The sequence below is a fragment of the Erinaceus europaeus genome, chromosome 3, assembly GCF_950295315.1.
Source record: "Erinaceus europaeus chromosome 3, mEriEur2.1, whole genome shotgun sequence".
Lineage (NCBI taxonomy): Eukaryota > Metazoa > Chordata > Mammalia > Eulipotyphla > Erinaceidae > Erinaceus > Erinaceus europaeus.
Window position 1 is genome coordinate 35,717,094 of NC_080164.1, and position 12,209 is coordinate 35,729,302.

Consider the following 12,209-nt stretch of genomic DNA (forward strand, 5'->3'; position numbering starts at 1 on the left):
CAGGGGAGTCGCTTCACAAGTGGTGAAGCAGGTTTGCAGGTATTGTATCTTTCTCTCTCCCTCTCTGTTTTCCCCTCCTCTCTCCATTTCTCTCTGTCCTATACAACAATGACAACAGCAGTAACAACAGGGGCAACAAAAGGAATTGAATTAAAATAATAATAATAAATTAATAATAATAAAATGCTATGTTTATGTGTGCATATACTTATATATGCATTGTCTAATATATGAAAAATATATAGAAAATAGATTTCTTATGTATTCCTACAAATTATACAATTTATCAATTGTATCATATTTTATTTCATACAACTAATGTCACATTAGTTTCATACATTATGGACTGATTTTTTTCAATTAATATATACTAGAATCTTTAAATTGACAAAACAGTCTACATCATATTTCCTAAAACTTTATGATGTTTAATAGTATGAATATATTTTAGTTAATTTAAACTATAAAGAAGTACTTAGGCTATTTCTAATTTTTAAAAGCAAAAACACTGACTGCTACACATATCTCTACACACGAACATATCCATATATGTTTATAGCAAATGACTGGTATGTCATTAGTCTTGCAAGACTGTCAAATTTTACTTCTCAATGGCTATGTCACTTGTTCTCAGTGGATTTATGTAACAAATAAAAGTCTTAGAGTGCATCATTTCTAAATTTTCTTCAAATTTTGTAATTTTTAGATTCTGTTTAAGACCTTGGCATGAGAAATATAATATTAGTAAATTACCCTGTACTTACCATCATAGTTCATTTGTGATTTGAGATCAGTTTCAGATGACTTCATGAGTGGCTGGGTGCAAGTAGCTTAGAGCTAATTTACTCTGTGACTGAACGTTTTAGTTTATAAAATCTTCACATTTTGCGTTTTGTGGACAATAATCTCCCCTCCCTATCTGGAGAACTCCAGGACTGTGGTATATATGTGTGCATTCAGGTATGGTATGTTGGCGCACTTGTCATAAAATGCTAACAGAATAAGCTGGTTGTAGTTACTTCACCAGTTTCCTCTTACAGATGGGTGTGAGTGGATATTCTTGAGAGCCAGAGTCATTTTGGGTAGTATGTGCTAAAGCATGACTGACAGAAATAATAAGTTAACATTTATGAGAGAAACCTCAGTCCTGAAGCTGTGGTAGGCAGACAGCCAACAGAAATTGTTTTGTGGATGAAATATTTCCTAAAAATAGCTCTCCCAGCTCAGCCTAATGCAATTAAAGTTAGTGATGTACATAATAAGAAAACTGGGAGCTCTTCCTGCTAATAACCACTGTGGAACCAAGGCAATCCATTCCATTAATTTAATATACACTTTCATAGTCCCCTGGTAATAGAAGTATAATTAAAATGATATGCTTTGATAGGCTTTTTTTCCCAAAATGAAATTTTGCAAGTACAAGTTTTGAAATACATATATATGTATATATGCATACACTACATATCTCCTGTAATTATTTATTACTCATTGTATATTTATTTTGCATTCCCTTTTTGACTCCTCCCATCTCAAATGTTTCTTTAGAGTGAATTCTCCTGGCAGAGGTACTGATAAATGTGTTGATGCAGTGAACAGGTTCAAGGAGAGCTATCAAGCATGTAAGAATTAACTGCTCGAAACAGAGGACTGAGGAGGATTTTGGAGTGAATTTGGCTGTATTCAAGACTAACATTCAACTAGAATACATGATTCAATTCAGTTTATCAATTAAAAAAGGGACACAACAAATAAATAAAAAAGAATAAAAACAAACTGGTACTCTACTAAACAGGACTTTCATTTAATGAGCAACTAGGTGAACTCGCTTGCTTGTAATTTTCTGACCATACTGTTTTCAGAAAATTGGTACAGTAAATGTTATATAGATTATTTTAATATAAAACAGCTACTGTTTGGGGTTTTATAGGAAGCAAATTGTATTAGGCATTTAACTCTAGTTTAAGGCAGATGGAGTTAATTCATATCCCATGTAAACATGAGTATAAATACATTTTAATCAACTCAAAATGAAATTTAAATGCTATTTTCCATTAAAAATGGCATAAATAAGACATTTCAAAGGGGAAAAATACTAGTGTACTAATGTTGATATATTTGAACTAAAACATAAAATCTAATAGGAAGTAAGGATGTTAATCTAGAAAATTATTGGCCATTGACACATTGTATGTGTCACTGTTGACAATGATACTGTAATTGTATCATTTGCTAACATATTGAGTCTTTATTTATTTTTTTTACCATAATTACCTAAAAATCTCAGCAAAAGTTGTTTAGTTTTTTTTTTTTGTGGTTTTGTTTTGTTTTTTAGGAGAGTGAAACTTGATTTCCCAGAGTCAACATCAGTGTTTCCTGGGGAAGATTACATACTAAAAGATTCCTCCCGTTATTCTTCAATTTTCTCTTCTGGATAAAAGGAGATTCAGTAGTTTTAAGCTTTTAAAGAAAATGTAACTGCTATTAGGAAGATTTGAGACCTGTCAAATCTATGGATAATACCTAGTTTAAGAAATTGAGTTGTGGCCCAGGGGGTGGCCAGTGGATAAAGTGTTGGACTCTCAATCATAAGGTCCTGAGTTCAGCCCCCGGCAGCACATGTGCCAGAGTGATGTCTGGTTCTTTCTCTCTTTCTTCCTATCTTTCTCATCAATCAATAAATAAAATATTAAAAAAAAGAAATTGAGTTATCCTAGGTCAGTGATAACAGTTCAGTGGGGTTATTACTTAAGAAACTTATTTAGCTGGGATTGTTAGTTAGCTTAAGGGACAGGGACCCCCATCTGTCAGACATGAATGGTTATGAAGAGTGTTGGTTGAGCTGACTGGACTGACTGAATAAGCCTCCCCATACCATGGTTCACTACACATTCATCATACAGAATTAAAAAAAGACCAGACATCAAGATGTCTCAGAGTTGCACCAGTATCTTCCCCTTTTATCCAGGTTGAGGCCATAGTATGTGGATGTGCATACTAAAGGAAGAAGACTAAAGGTTAATCATCATAGGATGGGGAAGAGGCTGACAATCTGAGAAACTGTCCTAGATGTGGGTTACCCTTACGTACGGATCCCCCTTAAAACTCCACTGGTTGAGTTCTCACTTCAGCAGCACATATACTGACATTGCAAGGATAGAGAGAAGATTAGCGTGGCCCCTGCACAAGGATAACATGCAACCTCATGAAGCGTTCACTATTTTTTCAAATTGGGAACTCGACTGAATTTTAACAGTGGGCTTAAATTGATAATACATTTCTAATAATAATAATGACTTTTTCCTTGAAATATTAAATCACATATAATCTTAGAACAGAGCAGAAGCAACTGGCTCTGTCACTATATTAGCTAAAGCTGTATGCAAATAGCATTTAATGACAGATATCATGGTGAGGTCTTGCATGATACAGAAAATTCTAACAATGAAATTTTCAAAGTCAACCAAATTTCCAAATAACCTGGTTATAGTAATATCTATTTATTGCCTTCTTAAACTCTAAGACAGCAAGAACCCTCCCTGTTCTCTTTAAACTCCCTATTTCTCCCAGTCCTGGAACCTGAGCAGCACGGCTCCTTTTTCAGCAGGCTTCTCTCAACTCAGACCAACTGATACTGCATCTGCTGATCTCAACATAATCAGTGCAACCAGTACCACCACAACCTGTTTCATTTTGGACTTGCCCTCAATGTGGATTAACAATGGTAAGGACTACCCCATTCTCTGAAGGGCAGTTAGAGCAAAATCCTCTACCACTCAAGGACGATGGGTCCAGCAATGGGTGCAGCCTAGAATGCTCTTAGCTATGATCACAGAATGTGAGCTCAGACCTATAGGGGTGCAGATGTTACAAATGCTCCTGCATAGAATACAGCCCCTAGATCAAATCAATGGGGTTTATAGTTAATAATATTTATATATTTATCCCATATTTGGAAGTTACTCTCTTCCCCGATCCAAATTTCTACTCCTATTTCCAACTCTGACACCATTTCCCCAGACAATACGTTTGGTCTACCTGCATGTTAGCTGTCAGAAACAGGCAAAAAGTAATAAAGTCGTGGACATCTTGCAATATACTTAAAATAAACATACTAGCTTCTCCCAAAATAGAGATAGCAAATATTGTCTGCTATATTCTTACCTTTAGGTTTTTGATTATTAAACAATTTGTTCTTCTTTATATATAAATGCTTTTTCAGCCACAAAGTTGCAGACACTACCATGATGCCGTGACTTCCAGAACAGAGACCTCAACAGTGCACTCTGGAGCCACACCTCTACAGAACCCTGCCCCATTAGGGAATGACAGAGACAGGCTGCTAATGCCCATGTTCAGCAGAGAAGCAATTACATAAGCCAGAATTTCCACCTTCTTCATCCCATAATGACCCTGGGTCCATGCTCCCAGACATATAAAGAATAGGAAAGCTTACAGTGGAGGGAATAGGATATGGGACTCTGGTGGTGGGAACTGTGTGGAATTTTACCCCTCTATCCTATGGTCATGTCAATATTTTTAATTTTTTATTTTATAAATAAATTTAAAAACAATAAAGAAACCTGAAAAAATAAAAGAAAAACCTCAACTAGTTGAGTAGTCCATGAATGCCACAATGAAAAATCACAGCAATTGCACCAGGTTTCAGGTGTTTCTTTTAGCTATTCCTACCAATGTCTCAGGAAATAACTCACCTTTCATGGTAACTTGTTCCAAACACTGAACCCATTATAAAACTAGATGGACTCAGAAACATAGGTACCTCTAACTCTCAGGACCTAGGTGTATCTATATATTTATCGCTCTTATTTCTATTTCTGAATTCACTTCAATAAATGCTTGCTTTTCCTGAGGTCTCATGGTATCTCTGTGCTTCTTCACCAGTACATTCATCTATGACCTGCTTCACCTGCAACAAAGTGAAAAATAATTTGATTATACAGAGCAAGAACACTCCTTTGACCTATGATTTCTTTATTCATAAGAGGAGTTAATATATTGAGGGAACCAATGTCAAACCTACAAAGAAAAAATCCAAACACTGGTTCTGTAATACAATTCCCTTGTTCTTAATGATAGTCACTGTAACTTACTTTTTACACACTTAAAATCATAACAGAACACTTTGACGTAAACAAAATCTTCAAGATTGTAAAATTGATAGTATTTTTTTTTCATTCACTGATTCAATGAAGATTTTTTTCCCCTCAAATTCTATCAATAAAGCGAACTTTGACTGCCTCTGTGGTGATTTAATGGACTACAGAATCAGTTAATGGCATAAACAGACCTGAAATTTATAGATCAAAGTTTCTGGACCAGCAACTTTATTGTTTCTTTTTCTCTTTTCTTTTCTCTTCTCTTCTTTCTTTCTTTTTGCCTCTAGGGCTCAGTCCACTTTTTTTATTTCTATTTTTTAAAATTTTATTTGGGGTTGGGGGCAGAGAGGGTTAGATGAGGTCATGAGGTTACCCCTTTGAAAGCTTTTCTATTGTTTATTCCTCTGGGAATATGGAGCCAGGATCATTGTGGGGTGCAGAAGGTGGAAGATCCAGCTTCTGTAATTGCTTCCCTGTGAATATTGGCTTTGGCAGGTCGACCCATAGTTCCAGCCTCTCTTTCTCTCTTTCTCTAGTGGGGCAGGGCTCTGGGGAGGCAAGGTTCTTTCCTATTGCTGGGGTAATCTGCCCAGGGAAGTCAGGTTAGTGTCATACTAGCATCTTCAACTTGGTGACTGAAAAACTTTAAGATATAAAGCAGCACAAACTGTTTAATAATTAGAGACCTAAAGGTAAGCATAGTGCAGTTAAAAATTTGGGGTCTCCATTTTGGAAAAAGCTCATAGGTCTATTTTAGATCTATTCCAAAAGGTCCATGACTTTACTAGTTTTTGCCTCAGTCTGACAGCTAACATACAGGTGGACTTGAGCTATTGTCTGGGGAGATGGCGTCATAGTTGGAAAAAAGACTAGAAAGCTAGATCAGGGAAGAATAGCACACAATAATTTACAATGAGTCAATACATGCAGAAAGCAAGTAGAAAGACCTAAAAAAAGACACCATAAAGTACCTAATTAGTTTTCACTTAGACCTAGACATCCTTCTCATCTACTTCCTATTCCACTCCCCTCCATCACTCCAAGGCTAACCTTGTCAGACAAAGTAAGGGTTACAAAAGATGAATAAGGGCAAGAGACTAGAATATTTTAATGATGACTCTCTTGTCACCACCAGGCCACCCCATCACCCAGGGCCTTAGTCAGGGAGTCCTGGAATTCCCACACAGACATGATAGGCCTAGATATATAACAGATCCCTCTCTCCACTGACTCTGGTCATTTCCATCAGGAACAACATAATGTATCCCTTTGTGGGCCCCTACAGGACCTCGCCCTCCATGTGGATCAACAATGGTAGGGACTATTCCGTTCTCTAGAGGGAGGTTGGGCAACATTCTCTACCACTTGAGGAAGATGGGTAGTTAAATAACATGTATATTTAATTTATATAAGTATTAAATTGATATAAATGCATTTTACAGTTCATATAACTAATACTGCTCATTATATAATGAACATTATATGAGAGAATTATGGAAATGCATTTATATTTAAAGACAAGCTATCATAGTGTGGATATTGAAGACTCATGGCTGTATGTTCTATTATGACTATAATTCACTTGTATAAATTATCATCACTGAGGTTTTTTAGAAATTTAGAACACTCTTGATTCATTAATTGAATTATACTCAGTACATATATTAGGGTTCATTGAGACGGTAAAAAAAGGTTAAGAAAAAAAAAAACTTTCAAGCCTGAGGTCCAATGGTTTTATATGGCAAATTCAAATCCCCCTTGCCACAAATAAGCTAGAGCTATCACTTCACAAATTCCTATACCATGCTAACATCAAAGAAGATGAAACTATAGAAACTCTAGTTTCCATTCCCACATTTAGGGAATCCCAATGTTATCACTTCACTTACACAATAACAAAGTGGCAAATTATAGGTGCAATGGAACCCATATCTTCCATGAAGACTTCAGTTCAATCATTGTCACCACCAAAGAGCACCAAAGACAAAAAGGAACAGAACTCCATGATAGCAGATCTGTGATTTTGGTGCCTTAACTCCTTTCAATCTAAAAAATTTAAAGTATGCAAATAGTCAGCAAAGTATTTCAATATATTTATCTCCAAGATATGTTAAAGTTTGAGTTCCTTTACCACTATGTCTCCATCCAAGAACTATTATAACCATCTATTTACAGAACTCTCATCCATTCTTTTTTTCACCTGGGTTATTGTTGGGAATCGGTGCCTGCACTAGGTATCCACCACTCCTGGTAACCATTTCCTCCCCCACTCCCCAACACACACAGATATTTTCCTTTCTATTGTTGACAGGACAGAGATAAATTGAGAGGAGAGGGATGATAGGGGGAGAAACACCTGCAGACCTGCTTCACCACTCATGAAGCAATTCCCCTTGCAGCTTGGGGCTCCAACCCATGTCCTTGAAGATAGTAACATGTACACATGGTTGTGCCACCGTCTGACCCCTGTCATCCAGTTTTGCCTCCCTGAGAATGATATTGTCAAGGGAAAACAGTTTATGGCACTTTATTCTCAATAAACACCAATGACTTCCTTTCTTTCCTAGATCAAGTAAACATATCAGTGTCCGAAAGTTCCCCTCTCCCTCTCCAAACCCCATTCTTTTATTTACATCCTGACTACTGTTTTCAGTGCAATACTACCAAAAAAAAAAAAAAAAAAAAAAACACCTCTCCAAAATTCCAGTGGCTTCTTACTTAAAATTCATTGTCTCTGGTCAAATTTTGCACTATATATATTTAAAAAAAAATCAGGAACAAGTGGTGGCACACCTGATAGATATCACATGTGTGAGGACCCAGGCTTAAAACCCCAGTTCCCAGTTGCAGGAGAGAAACATAACAAATGAGTCATAGAGAAGTACTATAGGTAACTATCCTTTTCTCTCCCTCTTTCTTTCTCTTTCTCTCTCTCTCTCTCTCTCTCTCCCCCTCTCCCTCTCTCTCTCTCTCTTTCTCTTTCCCTCCATCCCTCTTGTCTTTTACCTTTTAGCAAAAGAAAAGCTAGGGAAAAAGTCACTGGAAGTGTTGAATTTTAGTGCACGCACCAAATCCCATTGATAACTCTAGGAACAAAAAGTTTTAAAAAGTAAAAAGCAAATATCAAAATATAAACTCTACCATATTGCTTTTTATTTTCTTTATTCTACTTTTTTTTATATCCTTAGCATTTTTGACATGACCCCCTCACTCAAATCTATACTTCATGAAAAAAATCACTAAACCTGGGTGGGGACAGATAGCATAAGGGTTATGCAAAGAGACTCTCATGCCTGAGTTTCCAAAGTCCCAGGTTAAATCCCCTGTATCAACAAAATCCAGAGCTGGCCAGTGCTCTGGTAAAAAAAAAAAAAAAAATCACTAAACCATAAGATAGCAGGAAGCTCCCACTTCCTCTATAAAGCCCAAATTTCCCCCAGTCCTGGGGCCTCTAGAGTGCAGCTCACTTTCCAGCATGCTTCTTTCAATGCATACCAACTGATAACTGCATCTGATGATCCCAACCTATTCAATGCAATGAGTATGCATTAGCATGCTTCACTTCAGAATATGTCCAGAGACATCAAGTGTAGAATGTCAACCCTTCAGCATCATTACTCAGATGAGACCTTTTCATTCTCATAGGACTCCTTAATTGCATTTTGGGTAGTCCACTTCCTAAAAATTAAGCCTCAAAACCTAGATATAGACCAGGTCCCATGAGATAGGGCATATGTACACATGTATCCATAAATTAGGGCAAAATGTATACCCAAAAGCAAAAGTGCGCAATAGTTTGCAGTGAGTCAAAAAATGAAGCAAGAAAGACCTAAGAAAAACACCTTAAAGTACCTAATCAAATAGTTCAACTTAAACCTAGATACCCTCCTCACCTACTTCCTATTACACTTCTGACAGTCACTCCAAAGCTAACCTGATCAAAGTAAGGACTGCATAAACTGAATAAGGACAAGATACTGGCATACTTTAATGATGACTCTTTAGTCACTATGAGGCCACCCCATCAACTGGGGCCCTAGTTGGGGAGTTCTGGCATTCTCACACAAACATGATGAGCCTAGACCTAGAATAGATCCCTCTTCCCACTATCACTGATCATTTCCATCAGGAACAACATAATGGACCCTTTTAAGGGTCACCATAGGACCTTTCTCTCAATGTGGATCAACAGTGGTAGATAATTTTCCATCCTCCAATGGAGGTTGGATAACATACTTTATCTACCACCTAAGAAGATGGGTCCTGAAATTGGTGCAACTGGGAATGTTCCTACTGATGACCATAGAATGCAAGTTCAGACCTATAGGATGTAGAGGCTGCATAGGCTCCTGTGTTGAATATGGGCCCCAGATCAGATCAAATCACTGGGGTTTATAGTCAACAATATTTATATACTTTTCTCATATTTGGGAGCTACTTTGCCCTGATCCAGCTTTCTAGCCCTTTTTCCAGCCATGACATCATCTCCCCAGACAATAACCTGGGTCCACCTGAATATCAGATGCTAGGCTCAGGCAAAAACTGATAAAGTCATAGGCTTTTTGGAATATACCTAAAATAGACCTACAAGCTATTTCCAAAACGAAGACCCCAAATCTTCATCTGCACTATTCCAGCCTTTAGGTTCATGAATAATCAACAATTTGTATGGCTTTATATGTTAACTCTTATTCAACCTCCAGGTTCCAGATGCTACCATGATGCAAACTGGACTTCCTTAGACAGAGGACCCCACCAGTGTGTCCTAGAGCTCCGATTCCTCAGAGCCCTGGCCCACTAGGGAAAGAAAGAGACAGGATAGGTATATGGATCAACCTGTCAGTGACCATGTTCAGTGTGGAAGTAATTACAGAAGCCAGACCTTCTACCTTCTGTACCCTATAATGACCCTGGGTTCATACTCCCAGAGGGATAAAGAATAGGAAAGCTATCAACGGAGGGGATGGGATACGGAGCTCTGGTGGTGGGAACTGTACCCCTCTTATCCTATGATCTTGTCAGTTTTTCCATTTTATAAGTAAATAAATTTTTAAATTTTTTTTAAAAAATTATATTTCCTTGTTGCATCTCTAGTACCCACAATAGTATCTTGCATATAATAACTATAAAGTAAGTACAAATTGCAAACATTAATTTTTCTTTTTCTTTCAGTATTTTTTGAATGTTTATACAATTTTGTCATGTCTGAAAATTCAATAGTCACATCCTATAATGACATAATATGTCAATGATGTAATTAATAAATCAAATTTTTATATAATACAGTGAAAATCTCATGATATTTAATTTAACCATGCTTAAAATTTCTTTTTTTAACTATACATACTTAATATTGGACTTTTCTTTATTAAAATATTCTTTATTAAAATTGAAAATAAAATGTGTTGGTTATGCTGACCAAATTGAATATAAAATTGGTATTATAAACAGTATATAGCACATAATTTTCACATATATCAAATATACTCACTTTTTAGAACATAATTTAAAAGATGATTAATACATATTGACATAGCCTTATGCTGATTATCTTACTTATTTGAATACTGATCTTAAATTAGCATGGATTTCTGTCCTGATTGGTAATTTAAGAAAGCTTTCTCAATTTAGAAGTGCTTTTTTTCTTGATTGATAACAAGTTCAGACTTCTTAAATTAATTTGTGGAATGCATTTAAAGCATTAGAAATTTAAATATGGAAGGACTTCTGGAGGTGTGTTTATGGAGTAGCAGCAGCTGCGTTTTGCTCCCCCTGATCAACTAGGAATAGCACAGAGGATAACCTGAGAATGCAACAAGATAGGGCTAGGATTACTTTGCGAACCCTCCAAGCCAGAGGTGAATGCAAACATATGTGGCTCATGGACAGAAAAGGGCTAAGGAGAAATTCTTGGGGCTAAAGTCTATACCTACTCAGGAACAGCTCATGCCAATCTGGGACTTTGCCAGTTGATGTACTTCCTCCAGTCTGTGTTTTATCAACAAAAAGACTGCTGACGGGAGGAGAAAATCACTTAAAGCTAACCAATTTACAACTGTGGGTCTCCATTGCTATTGTCCCTTAGGGGCAGGGGACCTTTATACTGACATCAGGAAGGCACATAACTAGCCAGGTGACTCAGAAGAAAATCTGCACTCCTGGTGGTCTGGAGGTGTGGCTAGATAAGAGGAGCCTTTTCACAACATTCTCCTGATAAATTAAGAAAAAAGGATGAATAGTTCCTTCATAAATCAGGGTTTACTCAGAAACACAGGGTGACAGAGTGCTGCTTGGGTAGGCTCTGACTGGTGGTGTAGCAGGGATTTGGACCTGAACTTTTGAACTTCAGAACATAGGAGACTCTTTGTAAATCCACTATGCTATCTATACATCACCCAGTTTAATTGCTTTGTCACAAGTGAGTGATTAAGCTAAAAAAATCTGTAGTTAAAAAGCTCCCAGGCTCCCATACCCTGCAGGGATGATAAATATCATAATAAGATGTAACAGCCTATGTGTTTAACCTCAGAGATTGAGATAACATTGAAATAACTGTTAATTTTTTAAATTTTGAACTCTTAAATACCTTACTTAGACACAATTAAATCCAGGCAAGGGTGACTAGAGGATTAAAAAGTAGTGATAGAGGGGCTTTATAACACACCAGATACAATGGTTAAACCAAGGAGAAACATAGGAGAAATGAACTAAGATAAAATCTCAAATAAAAGACCCTGTCATCCCTTCTACCTTAATCCTACAGCTTCCAAAGTCACAGCCCCCAGGCCCCACACCACAGTGTGCTTTTTTGAATTCACTGATACACATTTGGGAATTTCCTTTCACTGCTCTTTAATTACAGCTCTTTTTCTTATCTTTTCCCTTTTCTTTCTCTCTCGTCTGTCTCTCTCTCTCTATTTTTTTAATCTTGTCATACACTTCTTCCTTCTTCTTTGCCTTTCTGAATTTGTGAATTATTTTGGGGAAGAAATCTGACTCACAGTGGACTCTCTATGTGTGTATCTCTGCTCTAGTTCCCTTTGCCCTCATGTTACCCCTAGAATATACAGTCGATAGTAGATTTGCATAACT

At 36.8% G+C, this 12,209-nt stretch overlaps 1 non-coding gene across 1 annotated transcript; it reads left to right on the forward strand.

Annotated features, from left to right (window-relative positions):
* The first annotated feature begins 3,115 nt into the window (after positions 1–3,115).
* Positions 3,116–3,222, forward strand: LOC132537855 (U6 spliceosomal RNA). The gene has a single exon (XR_009549280.1). It is a non-coding gene; the product is annotated as a U6 spliceosomal RNA (small nuclear RNA).
* Positions 3,223–12,209: the final 8,987 nt, after the last annotated feature.